The sequence below is a fragment of the Mauremys reevesii genome, linkage group 1, assembly GCF_016161935.1.
Source record: "Mauremys reevesii isolate NIE-2019 linkage group 1, ASM1616193v1, whole genome shotgun sequence".
NCBI lineage: Eukaryota > Metazoa > Chordata > Testudines > Geoemydidae > Mauremys > Mauremys reevesii.
This window is the reverse complement of record NC_052623.1, coordinates 273525622-273539302: the sequence shown is the minus strand read 5'-3', so window position 1 is coordinate 273539302 and position 13681 is coordinate 273525622. Positions and strand designations below refer to the sequence as shown.

Below are 13681 nucleotides of genomic sequence, written 5' to 3'. Positions count from 1 at the left end.
CCTATCTGCCAGAGCCTTTCCCCTGGGCCAGAGTTTTTCCCTGTGGTGGGGAAGGGCTGCATTGAGGCAGCAGGACACTACAGTGTAGACGTGGGAGGCACTGCCTGGGCACAGAGAGACTGTGTGGAGTACATACCCTAAGGTTTTGACGTGTCGTTACTCACCTAAGCAGTGCCTCACCATCTACACTGCTGTGTATACCTGTGGTAGGAGGTGTGCAAAGTCAGTGGTCTATGTGCTGCCGTAAGTGTAGACATAGCCTCAAATCGGGTGACCAGACAGAAAGTGTGAAAAATCGGGATGGGGGTAGAGGGTAATAGGAGCCTATATAAGAAAAAGACCCCAAAATCGGGTCTGTCCCTATAAAATCGGGACATCTGGTCACCCTACTCTCAAAACACTGTGTGCCCAAGCAGAATGCATTGAGCAAAGGTAAGAAACTACCCAACTACTGCAAATGCCCTTCCCTCTCCCTTCAAAATCTATTGCTCAGGCTTCTGTTTCCTCCTCCTGAGCCACTCCATTGACAATTACTCAGCAACCTCCCTGTTCAATTACACTGGAAAAGGTGCTGCCAACACTACAGAGTTACTCATTCAGTCTCTAATCTGAAGGCATGTTTGACCTTACCCTATCCAGGAAGCAGATGATTGCCACCTGCACAGTATTAGTTAATGGATTGTGGCCAGGGCTGGTGGAAAAAATTTCCAATAACACTTTTTTCTGATAAAGATAAGATTGTCAAGAAAACAGGGTTTTTGTGGAAAGTGTCTGCTTTCCTCAAAAATATCCAGCATTTCATCTGAAAGCAGAAAACCTGAAAACTGAAAATTTTCCACTGAAAACCAAGTTTTCCATTTTTCAGCATTTTTGGGGTCAAAATTATTCTGTTTACACTTGCTAAAAAGGGATTTAGCATCAATCATTATTAAAATCTTGTCAAACACATTTTTTTTATTTTCACCTAATTTTTCCATGAGAAAAAAATTCTGTGCAGCTGTATTTGCATCAGCATCTTATAATCTGCATAATTTTCTAAATACCTTAGGACTGGGGCAAAGGGAAGAAGAAGGGGCAGAAAATGGTGGTGCCAGGAGGCTGTAGAAGAGCGTAGAGAGAGGAGAACATTGGTTAGGAAAGTGAGAAGGCAACCTGAATTACTCCCTGGTTAGACAAACATACCCGGAAAAGTTTCCTTCTACAAAAGCCAAGCACTTACTGACAGTAACTGGTCAGACAACTTCTGGCATCTGGAAAGCCTCTGCAGCTAACCTCCTGAAATAAAAGAGAGTAGAATTTACCTTGCTGGTGGGTCTTTTACGTGCTGTTGTTTAGTTTGTGGACGGCACAGCTGTAGGACTCACTCTTTGCCTCGCTCTCTCCTGCATCTACCAGCTAGATCTTTCAAGAAAACAAACTGCTTCTAAAGGTCTTTCTCCTTCATTGCCTCCCAACTCCACCCAGCCCCCCAACACCCTGTGATTATTAAATGCTCTCCCTTCCAGCCGGCAGCTGTTTTATAATCCACAATGCAATCATGGCACAGCTGTTCTGGGAGATTATATGGGAAGAGATTGGTGTTGCAGGCTGGGATTAAGCGCAAAGAGTGACCTGCATTCACGGAGGAAAAAGTTTCAGTATAATAAAGAGGAGACTCCATATACTCCCATCTGATGGATATTTGGTAGCCTGTACAAAATGAGTCAGAGTTTCTCAGACTAATGCCTAGCAGCCCAAAAAACAACAACCACCATTGGCACTAGCTGTTCCCATTGTTGGCAGTCACAACAGAGTGGCAAGGGACTGAATGGGCCATGGAGGCTGAACTCCCTTGATCCTTAGAGTTGTATTCTCCTTGGCAGAACTGAGGCATGTGAAAAGGAAAGGGCGGCCGTTCTGAGGATGGAAGATTTGAGACTCCAAGGGACATCAATCCAGCACCTCTCACAACCTCTTCAAATTTTAATTAAAAAGAAATAACTGGCTGGCAGGACAAATATGTCAAACAGCCACTAAAGGGCATAGGGGAGCTCTCACTATGACGCAAGGAACTTGCTTTAAGTTAGAACTTCATTACAGAAAAGTGCCCGTAAGGCATCCCATGCACACCTGTCTATCTGGGTCAGGAGGAGTCCTTGTACAGAGTGGGCGAGTCTCTCAGTGTTGTTCGGGGTTCTCAGAATGGCTTGTGTGTGTAGCTAGCCTACTCTCCTGCCTCATGTCCTACCAAACAAAGCAGTGGGCTATCTAGTCTGCAGTCCTGGTTCCTACAAATCCCATTGCTAGGTGCTTGAGAAGTAGATATAAAATAATACTTGGCATTTGTATAGCACATTTCATCTCCAAACTACCACACTGACATTAATGAAAATGCCACACAATGCCCCTACATGGTCAACAGGCTATCAATCCTCCTGATCACTTGTATCTTGAAGCAGAAGGATTGATAGTCCTTAGATCACTTTAGTCCTAGCTATTGCATAGGGTACTCGTGTGTATATATTTCTTTCTGAGGCTAATTGGCAGCAGTACTGAATGTTTGGACACCACAACCACTGTCTTCAGATCCTTATATTAATTATTAAGTTGTGTTGAATTCAATTCCTCTGTCTGAGTGAAGAGGGTGAGGCCCATATATAATATTAGTTAGGAGTCTTCTAGTGAGAGAGGCGATTCTTTCCATAGGCCAAAACATTCCAATGGGAGTATGTAAAGTTTGGCGTCTAAATCCGTATTTACAGACCTGAATAAAAGTGGCCTGATTTTCAGAGAGGGCGAGTCTGAGAGGTGGTCAGCCCCTCTGAAAATCCTCTTGCAGGCCCCGAGTCAACTGTGGAGCATGCATCTAACTTTTAGCATGTTAGTAGTCCCATTATAGTACATGGAACAACTCACATGCTTAAAGTTGGGTACATGTTTAACTCTATTGTGGAAGTGAGTTCTAATTTATGTGTCTTGATATGGATTTTAGGTGTATACCTTTAGGTGCCCTTGTTTAAAGATGGTGGACTTAAGGGCCAGAATTTTGAAAGTATTTAGGTGCCTAAATACCTTTAAAAATCTGGCCCTTAGTGTTTTTGATGGCTGCAGAATTTATCCTACCACCAGGTGGCAACTTTTCCTCACTCTTTTCTCTGGAAGCCTCACTTGCTGCTCTAACTTGTATCATGTGTATGGGGGAAGCAACATCCCAGTTTATATCCACCTTCTCTCCCTTTTTTGTTCTGTCTTCTCTCAAAGAACAAAGTCTCTCTCTCTCTTTTTCTGTGTTAGGTTTTTCTAAGGTGCTTATCTCTATCAGCTAAGCCCCGAAGAATTATAAAACCATGAACATTATCAGTGGCAAAGATCTAATAGGTCACCTGCTCCATCTTTTGGCTAATGCTGGATTGCGCCCTGTACAGTATTTTCCAATGCTTTGCCAAGTCTCATTTCAAATATCTCAAGCAATGGGATTTCCATCCGGAGATTATTCCACCATCCAGTAGATTTCAACCTTGGAAAATATTTCCTGATATTCAGCCTAAAAGCCCCTTAGCTCAATTTCATGCCCTTGCTACTAGAAATACCCTCCCAGACATCCTAAATAATTCCGCTGCCTTAGCATGCCGCGGGGAGCACTGGTTCTTCCACAAAAACAACGAGGAGTCCGGTGGCACTTTAAAGACTAACAGATTTTTTTGGGCATAAGCTTTTGTGGGTAGTGGGTTTTTTACCCACGAAAGCATATTCCCAAATAAACCTGTTAGTCTTTAAGGTGCCACCGGACTCCTTGTTGTTTTTGTGGATACAGACTAACATGGCTACCCCCTGATACTTGTTTCTTCCAGTTTTCTCCTCTGAGCATCTGCAGCTTCACGCCACTGACCATTTTAAAGGTTACCTTTGCCTAGTGAAGTCAACACATGAAGCACTCTGATTTCACTGTGTGATCAATCAGGTGCTTTTCTTATATGAACACGACGAGGGACTTCAATGCAAGACACAATATTAGTGCAACGTCTTTGAGGAGATTTTTACATATACAAAAGTCAGGTAATTGAAAAGTTAAATTTCCCACAGCATTTTTAGTGTGGCCTCATCGCACATACATATTCAGGGTAAAATCCTGCAAGGAGGTGAGCACCCTCAGTGTCCAAAGACTGCAGTGGGATTTGAGAGTGCTGAGCATCTGACTGGATAGCACCCTAAGGCAGTGATACTCAACCGGTGGATCTCAAGAGGCACATGGCTCTTCATAGCCTGGTATGTAGTTCTCTTCTGATGGGCAAGTAAGGTGTACCCAAGGGTCTGACATGGATTCTTCAGTTGCCCTGGGGGAAAATGGCAATATCAACAGAAACACGTACGTTCACTCAGCTAAACTTACATAGACACACTCATACCCACAAAGCTCCTCAGACATTATACCTCTGTGTTACCTTCTACCTATAGCTCCTTCTTCCGCTTCTATATGAATAAAGTCCAGAGAAGTGGTCCCCTCCCTCAGTGACACATTCGCAGCGGATATCTCCGAGTAGTGGTGACATTAGAGCCGGACTTTTCAAAACCAGTGACAGACTGCAAATGCCAGATTTCTCCCTGAGCCCTAAATAATTCTACTCAGATTGCAACCTTTATTTAGCTGTTTGTATGTATGAATTAATTCTTACTTTGCAATGAACTAGTTAGGCATCTGTTTGGATTCTAAACCCATTTAAAGGTGAATTTTTGTTTAAAACCATTAAAATTGGTTATACTGTTAGGGACACAAGCTCATTAACAAGCTCATTAACAGAATATATGTATTGAATATACATTGTTTACACATTACAAATATATTTTAAAGGTGAATAAACAAGCTTTTCACCTCTTAAGACCTGATTTTAAGTTCCTGCATTTCTTCTGGAAAAGGTTCTGTTTTTTCTTCATTTATATCTTTATGTTTTTGACCTATTTAAGAAACACACAAGGTTACAGGAAACAAAGGAAAATTAAATGCACCAGCCTAAATTTTCAGAATTCACTAGGGATGTTTCTGCCTTTGCCCAACTTAAGATATCTTAAGGGATCTCAATTGATATGAAGCATTGAGAGCCTGCCTTCTTCAAATCGGGCTCCTTTAATGTGGCTCAGATGGGGCACCCAAAAATCGAGGAACCCCAAATCACTAGTCACTTCTAAAAATTTAGGCCAACATATAATATATAGGAAAAGAAAAGAAAAACAGTGTCTATAGCTCTATAGTTATATTAAATAAGATCCAGAGCTTGCTTGTGTGAGGAAAGCATTCAGATACTACAGTGGTGTGGGCCATACAAGCCCATAGACGGATACATTAGATTAGGTAAGGTAAGTATTTATCTCCATCAGCTCTTTGGGGACAATACCCAAAATGGCAAGTATGAAAGAGTGGAAACATGCAGCTCTTCTTTTTCTTTCATTAATCATTCATCAGTCATGAATCTCCAGGAAATTTGTCCAGCTGCCTTGAAATGCACCACATTTGTCATTTTGTTGATGGGTTAATTCTTTCTAAGCTTGCTAATTCATGAATTGTGTAATATGTCACAGAAACTGCAGGATTTCCACTTTTGCAGAATGTCTCTCTTTGCATTTAGAAATGCTTTTAAAATGAATTGTTGAGTTTTAGTTATACCTATTATAGGATCCCTTCTAAGAATAAATATCCTCACAAACACCTAAATAGAGCAAAAAAAACAGGAGTACTTGTGGCACCTTAAAGACTAACAAATTTATTTAAGCATGAGCTTTCGTGAGCTAAAGCTCACTTCTTCGGATGAAGTGAGCTTTAGCTCACGAAAGCTCATGCTTAAATAAATTTGTTAGTCTTTAAGGTGCCACAAGTACTCCTGTTTTTTTTGCGGATACAGACTAACACGGCTGCTACTCTGAAACCTAAATAGAGCAAAGAACTGTCATAGATTCATAGATTTAAAACCAGAAGGGACAATTATGATAATCTAATCTGACCTACTGCATAACACAGACCATAGAACATCAGCCATTAATTTCTGAATCAAGCCTATTATTTCTGTTTGAGCTGTAGCAGATATTTTAGAACGACATCCGGTCTTGACTTAAAAGGACTGCAGGTGATGGAGATCCACCACGCCCTTGGTAATGTCAAAGTTAGACTCAGGACTCACAGTTTGTTAGACCACTCTGTTTTATTAGCACAGCGCTCTGCTAATAACACCCAGATAATGTGAGCACCATGCAAAACACAAACTATCTTATTTATACATATAAAAGGGTGAGAACTTAACAAGATAACAAAGGAAGCAGAATCAGATACGTTTCCCTGGGCTAGGCATGCATATCTTATTTCCTTACTAACTATTACCAATCTTCTGTTAATGTTTCGCCATTAGCACCATTGTTTATGCCTAATGTTTCTTTTCCTGGCACCTGTATTTCAACATTTCCTATTTCTGCTTAAAGGTACATACAACATTTCTTTAATCCAGTCTTATTTTTACAATATAATTCATTCTACTTTCACAATCCCTCCTTTTGGTCAAGTTCACGCCATGACCAACATTTTACTGGGTTCCACATATTAACCATTCTTTATCTCTTTGTTCATCAGCAATATTCAAAATCATCATATGAGCACTCTGTTCTGGGGCAGTCACCTGAGTGGCAGGCCTTACACGATTTTGGATACAACAGGAGACTAACTGAAAACATACAAAAATTATCAGGATTCCAAACAGGTTAGTCAGGGCTCCCTGAAACAACCAGTTTCCTATGCCAGAGAAATTGAACAGGTTACTTAGCCACTTCCATAAAGAACTCGGCTCTCCATGGGGAAGATATGCGATTTGTTCTACGTGGCTAGCGCGATCTATTACCTCACTGGTATCCTCAGGTATAAACACACAACATTGTTTTCCAATGAGAGCACAGGTCCCTCCTTTGGCCGCCAGCACTATGTACAATGCCTGACGGTTTTGGAGGGCCACCTGTCGGATCGCCCCTGTTTCTTTGGCCAGGGGTCTTAAACTTTCTCCAGTTTTATTTGCCATTATTTTAACTACTGCTTGTAACCTCAGGAGCCTTTTTGCCTGGTGTATTACTCCCCTAAGTGGGATCAATGGAACTGCCAATAGTCTCTTCCCAGGTGTAATTGCTGTTCCATATTGTGTTAAACGGACGAGGTCCTCCAGTGAGGTCTGGGGAATTGAGTGGGACAGCCAGGACAGGAACACCATTTTGAGAGTGGGCTGGGATGTGGCTGCAGACCCAGCATTTAGAAATATTAAGGGTCTGAGCTATCCACACTTGCTGCTGGATAAAAGAATTGTCATTGTGGATTCCCCAGACCTTAAGACACCAGCAGCTGAGGAACAGGTGCCACCAGAGGCGCATGTTGGAGGCAGGGTCCTTCTGGTTCTGACAACCTCAACTGAGGAAACCGCAGTCACGGTTTTACGTCCACCAGGCAGCAGGCGCTAGGCTCACTACTGCTTCTTCTTGGGCCTTGCTTTAGGTCGTCATCTGCTTCTGGCAACCCTTACGAGAGCGTAGATTGTAAGGTATTGCAGGCTGTTCCTCTACGTCTTCTTCTGGAGTCAAAATTGACTCTGCGTGGTCCTGAGGTGATGATTGGTTCACGGCGGGTGGTGCATTGTTACACTGTGAAGCATGTATCCACTCTGTGATGCCAGACAGTTTAACAGCTGTCTGGCTAGTAAGCAGTGCCTGATGATTCTTTGATGTTCTTTAAGTCTCTTTACTACTTCTTCCTTGACTCTGGCTATAACAATGGCCTTCACACCTTATCTTTTCCTGATGCATTCATTCCTCATTCACACAAACAGATTGAGAATACAAACAGTAGTATTTTATATCCAGTAAAAAGGCATTGCAAATTAAACCTTGCTAAGTTTTACAGTTAATAACCAAGACAATTTACATTGAGACCCAGGCCTTCAATGTTTCTCTAATTTACTTAACATAGACACAATAGAGAATCCTGTCTCTTACTACCTAAATCTTAAAACAAAGAGTTAGAGAGGGCCCAATTTGTAATGCATATGGGAAAACAGAATCTTATAGTCCCAGAGGGTCATTTCTTTCTGCTATTTAAAAAGGGTGGCTAGCAGGATGAAATCAAATTATACTTTAATTCTTATGGGACATTATAAAATCCTGCTCCTACATATCCCCCTTTTGACACTAAGATTATTAATCGCCAGTGTCACTTCTTATTTAGTCCACGTAATAGAAAATACTGGGAGGTGATTTGGGCCTGTGGCTTTAGCTTTGCATACATTTGTTTTATCCACCAGCACATTTTAAACATTTCAATTAAACACATACAATTTAAAACCAAAAACAATTAGGGGTAGTAACATTAGTATGCCAGTAGTTGTGGGAGACCATCCAGAAAATATGTTATACCAATGGTAAGCTGTTATGTCTTTCTGCAGTGGCAATTCTTAACATGTCCCCATTTGCGTGTATAATATGAATGGTTCTGTTTCCCACATTGTTTTGTTTGTTTTTTTGTTTTTTTTTTTAGGAACTATGTTACCTTTTTACCTTTTTAAACAGATAATGGGTAACTGTTTGACATTCAATGTCAAGATTGATAGAGAACTCAGCTAAATCAGTGCTTACAGTACGCTGAGACTTTTTGGTTGTGGCAAATAGTAAATGTGATTATTGGTAAACACAGTACTTACATTACATGTACATTTGTCTACTGGTGGGTTGCTAACACTTTTACCCTTTTAAAACACTTCTTTCCAAGAATTAACACACACATTGCCCGTTATACAATACTTTGGTCTAATTATTAATTTTATCCCACATACAGGATCCTAGTGAGATGTTTTTACTACAGGGCTTTGGAGCAACAGGCATGGATAAGCATACCCACTTTTGAGGAGTCCACTTGGTACAACCTCTAGTGTCCAATAGTTTCCCTTCCTCCCCAGCCCACTGGCTTGAGGTCTGGGGTAGCCAGAAGGATCCCAGGTGTAATCTGGGGAGTGGGCTAACTTTCCATATCTTTGCTTTCAGAGCCTGTTGGTGTGCAATTTTAACAACAATTTCTTCACTTAACAAATTTTGTCTTACCGTACTGGAGACATACTGCATCCAGTTATATTGATAGGTATTAAACAATTATCTTTTTCTTTGCTTTAAGATGTATCAAAACCTTAATATTCTCTGATATTACCCAAAACATCTTATGTTCTAAATATCTGTATTTCAGTACATTCCATAGCTATTGCAGTATGTTTTTTTAACTTTCATTTGTTTTTGTAATAGGTTGTTCTGTAACTGGTATTAGCTTTTTCTGATTTTCTGAAAGACAAAAATAACATTTTTCTACCCCTTTCAGGGTGGCATTGATTATCGCTTAAAAGATTCCTTTCTCTTACAAATACCCTTGCTGATTGCAGGCAAAACAGAGGAATTACCCCCATATTTTCCTGTGTTTTTTTGTTCTATAGGCAGGCCAGGTTTTAATGGCTTCTACTTTTTAAGGGTTATGGGGAAATTATTCCACTGTTTAGTTATTAAATTCATGAGGTGGTGTACCTCAAGATTTTCTTCTTATATAGCAGACCAAGTTTGTAATGTTTTTCCTGCTGTGTTAAGCTTTAAGTTTATTCACAGGTAATAGCTGAGAAGCATCATTACCATAGGATTTTTCCAAAAATCATACACACTATACGTTGTTACAGGGGTACTTACTAACATTACATTTATTTCAGTGTTTAATATTAACAATAACAGTAGCGTCAAATCTCTTAAAGGGATCTTGTTATACTATGTCTTTTATTTAGGCAATTTCTTTTGTGCTGGCAGTTCTCACCTTCCTTTATCAGTTAGGTAATTTGCATCAACACAGGCTTGGCTTTTGGATTCAAAGCCATCAGCAGAGCTCAGAGACTCTGTCTTAAAAGGGACACGATCAACTTCCACCAGAGTTTTGATTTCTTTCCACTTTCAACTCCTGCTTACAAAACACACAGGGATCTGAAAAAGAAAATAAGTCTATTGCGGCTCTTTTTGGAGCCCTAATAGGATTTTAATTCAGTAGCACGTTTCATTTGCATTTCTTTTACCCCTTTCTACAATATACACTGCATATGTCCTAGGGAAAAAGCGCATTCCTTCTATACTACAACTTTTTTTTTTAAACATTAGCTATATCAATTTTTACATAAGGTGTAACTGTTTCTTTTGTTCTTACAGAGTTTTCATGTACCCTTATCAAAGTGACAGTCTGATTACACAGAGCCATTTTAAGGCTCAGTGTCTTTAAGGTTGCTTCTTTTTGTTTTGTGCACCTCACCTCTGCTGTTGCTTCAGAGGGTCACTGTTAATTTCTTATTCTTGAACTACAGCTCTTATCTGCTATTGTTACAAAAAAAAAAACCCAATCAAACAAACAAAAAGACTCCAGAATCTCTCCCTATTCTCCTGATTTTGACTGCCCTATTGCAGCCATGACTTGGTCTTTATTTAAAAACATTTTAAATTTTATAAAGAATCAAGTTACCCCTTAAGGGTTAAATGCTAAATCCCAAAGCCAAACAACACTAATTACCTGTGTCTTGCAAAAAGGTTTATCAGTTTTGAAACTTTAAAGAGTCAAATGAATTTTAGTGGCATTAAAAACAAAAACAAAACTAATTTATCTTACACCTACAAAACAGGAGTTTTACAAACCAGATGTGCTGGTTTAGATTCTTAGAACTTTACATATTTTCACAGACAAATAGATACATACACATTTTCTTTTCCTTAACATTCCTTTACACTGCTTTGTTTTTACATAGCTGTATATATATTTGGATTATTTACAGGCATTCTTCTGGAAAAGGGCCCATTTTCCCTTCAGAATGGCTGCAAAGAAAACAAGAATTCTCTCTCTTTAACATGGTCCTTTTTAACATTTTCACAAATTTTAACTGCTTAATTTTCTCCAGCCTCTGTAGAGTTAACTTTTCACTCTCTTTCCTTAAATCACTTGTTTATCTCCCAAAATGACACTTTATCACCTCAGATTTCACCATTTTAAGTATTGTTCCAGGGGTTCATGCCTGCACTTACTGCTTTTCTTACTCCTTACACTATGCCCTTAGGGCTTTCAACCTGTTTTTCAGTTTCTTTATCTGTTGTTTGCCTGCTTTTCTGGGCCCGGATCCTGCTTTTTTCCAATGAACCGTTTGTGAGTGATATTGTGGTCACTTCACAATTTTGAAAGAAATGTTTAAGAAAGGGACCAGAAAGGGTGGGGGCTAGCTGAGGAGCCCACCCTCCTTGCTGAATTGGTAGTGGAACACTAAAGAATTAGTTTTTGATGCAGACAACAAAGGGGAACAGAACAAGGGGCTTTTTGTCCTTTTTACAATGAGATGGGAGTATTAAGGGGGTTGGATCGATCCAGGGTGGAGGTTTTTTTTTTTGAGAACAGGGTAAAGGGGAGCGCTCAGTCTGGTGGTGGGAGAGGAGGCTTTTAATAAAGCTTTTAACTTATTATTTGAATATTTGAGAAAGGCGAGTTTTGATTTTGTCCAGCTACGATTTGCCTCTTCCCACCACAATTAACCTCTTCTTTAGCCAATTTAGTTTTAGGTTGGCTGAGTTTGTCCTTTAAGACGTCCACTCGGTCTTTGTTCCAAGATTTTAACAGTGGCCACTGAGTTTTGGGATCCCCCTGAGTTAGCCTAGACCATTTTCCCAGAAATTTACAGGAGTCCGGACCCTTCTTACAGGAGTCCGAACCCATCCTAAACACATAAAATGAGCCGGCGTTCATTTAGGGAACTGTCCCGACTTAGACGTCTGGTTACCCATACAGGAGGACTTCACACACCAATCGCACAAGAAGGAAATTCGGGTTCGTCAGAGCGATGCCTGGTGCAACAAACAAAAGGAGCCCACAGGCTACTGCCACAATCGCCCTTGCTTTCACACCAGGGGTTTTACCCAAAGTGCGGTGCAGCTGCGATTGTGCAGATTCCACTCACTCAGACCACGGGGACAGGAACCCCTTGGTTGGCCGATCCCCGGACGGAGATGGCACCCAGACTCAAACACTCCACAGGAGGACGGATAGACACAGAGACAGGACAGTCCTCAGTCCAGACAAAACACAGAAATAATTACCTGACCAGATTCCTGATGTTAGATCCCGGGATCCCTACCAGAACAGAGTGGGAACCAACAGGTTCAATGGCGTAGACTTCACTGTGGTCGTGTGCCTTTCCATTCTGGTGGAGGACCGCTCGGGCCAAATGCCCAGGTGCCGGCTACCATGGTCATCCTACAAAAACGATCAGGAATCACACAGCCCCAGTGAAGACGGTTGCCATTTCGGTGGGACCTCCAAATTGTCAAAGTTAGACTCAAAACTCACAGTTTGTTAGACCATTCTGTTTTATTAGCACAGTGCTCTGCTCATAACATCCAGATAATGTGAGCACCATGCAAGACACAAACTATCTTATTTATACAGATAAAAGGGTGAGAACTTAACAAGATAACAAAGGAAGCAGAATCAGATACGTTTACCTGGGCTAGGCATGCATATCTTATTTCCTTACTATTACCGATATTCTGTTAATGTTTCGCCATTAACACCATTGTTTATGCCTAATGTTTCTTTTCCTGGCACCTGTATTTCAACATTTCTTATTTCTGCTTAAAGGTACATACAACATTTCTTTAATCCATTCTTATTTTTACAATATAATTCATTCTACTTTCACAGTAACTTGTTCCAATGATCAATTACCCTCACCTATCAAAACTTTGTGCCTTCTTTCTAGTCTGAATTCATCCAGCTTCAGTTTCCAACTATTGGAACTTGTTATGCCTGTCATCATCTGTGCCACAGAAGATACAGAACCCTAAGCTTGGAAGGTGACATGCAACAAAATGATTTTAACTATTTTATTTTAAATGCCACAAATAAATGCATTTTATTAGAGAAGCTTAGCGTGAGCTAATGGTCTAGCCAGGAACCCAAATTCTGGAGTTCTGCGCCTGTTTCTGACACTGACACTATGGTAGTAGCTAAGTAATTTACACCCAGTCTTAAATGAGATCTGTGTGGGATGACCCCATTGCACATGAAGCCTCAATGAAGTCAAACAGGCTCTTCCTAGGAGCAAAAGTCATCCCTGTGGAATTCATTGCAGGATCGGGATTTAATCTCTGCCTCTGGTTATGCTGTCTTCAAAATGAATATTATTTATTTATTACATATTAGCACGGACAGTGTGCTCACTGATGTACAAAACACAAAGGTAAAGATTGTCTCTGGCCCAAAGGGCTTAAAATTAGAGCTGACCAGAAAACAGAATTTCCACGGGATGGAGAATTCTTACATTTCAAATTTTTTCATTCCAAATCAGACTGAAAAGCCACCATTTTCCACAGAACAAAAATGCTGAAAACTTTTGATTCAGAACCATAGAAGGGTTTCATTTACATATTGTTGAAACATAATATATACAAGTAGTATATATACATATTATATATAATATGAAAAGTAATTTAAATATAATATAAAAGTGAAAACAAAGTGAATCAAAACCAAAAGTGAAAAGAAAATGTTTTTACCTTATCAAAACTAAAGGTTTTGATGTCATTGAAATGAAACAAGAAAGTTGAAATGAACCGTTTTGAATTTTTCCGCATCAAATTT

General features: G+C 40.1%; 1 protein-coding gene across 8 annotated transcripts in view; it reads right to left on the bottom strand.

Annotated features, from left to right (window-relative positions):
• GSG1 (germ cell associated 1) overlaps positions 1–13681 on the bottom strand; it is a 42909-nt gene that overhangs the window by 16246 nt on the left and 12982 nt on the right. For 5 of the 8 annotated variants that reach the window (XM_039500493.1, XM_039500475.1, XM_039500450.1 and 2 more), the window contains one exon: positions 1220–1275. The gene's annotated coding sequence lies outside the window, so the exon portion shown is untranslated. Of the gene's footprint in view, positions 1–1182; positions 1276–1301; positions 1466–13681 lie in introns of those variants that run through there. The other 3 variants (XM_039500504.1, XM_039500465.1, XM_039500458.1) reach the window with 3 other exon arrangements.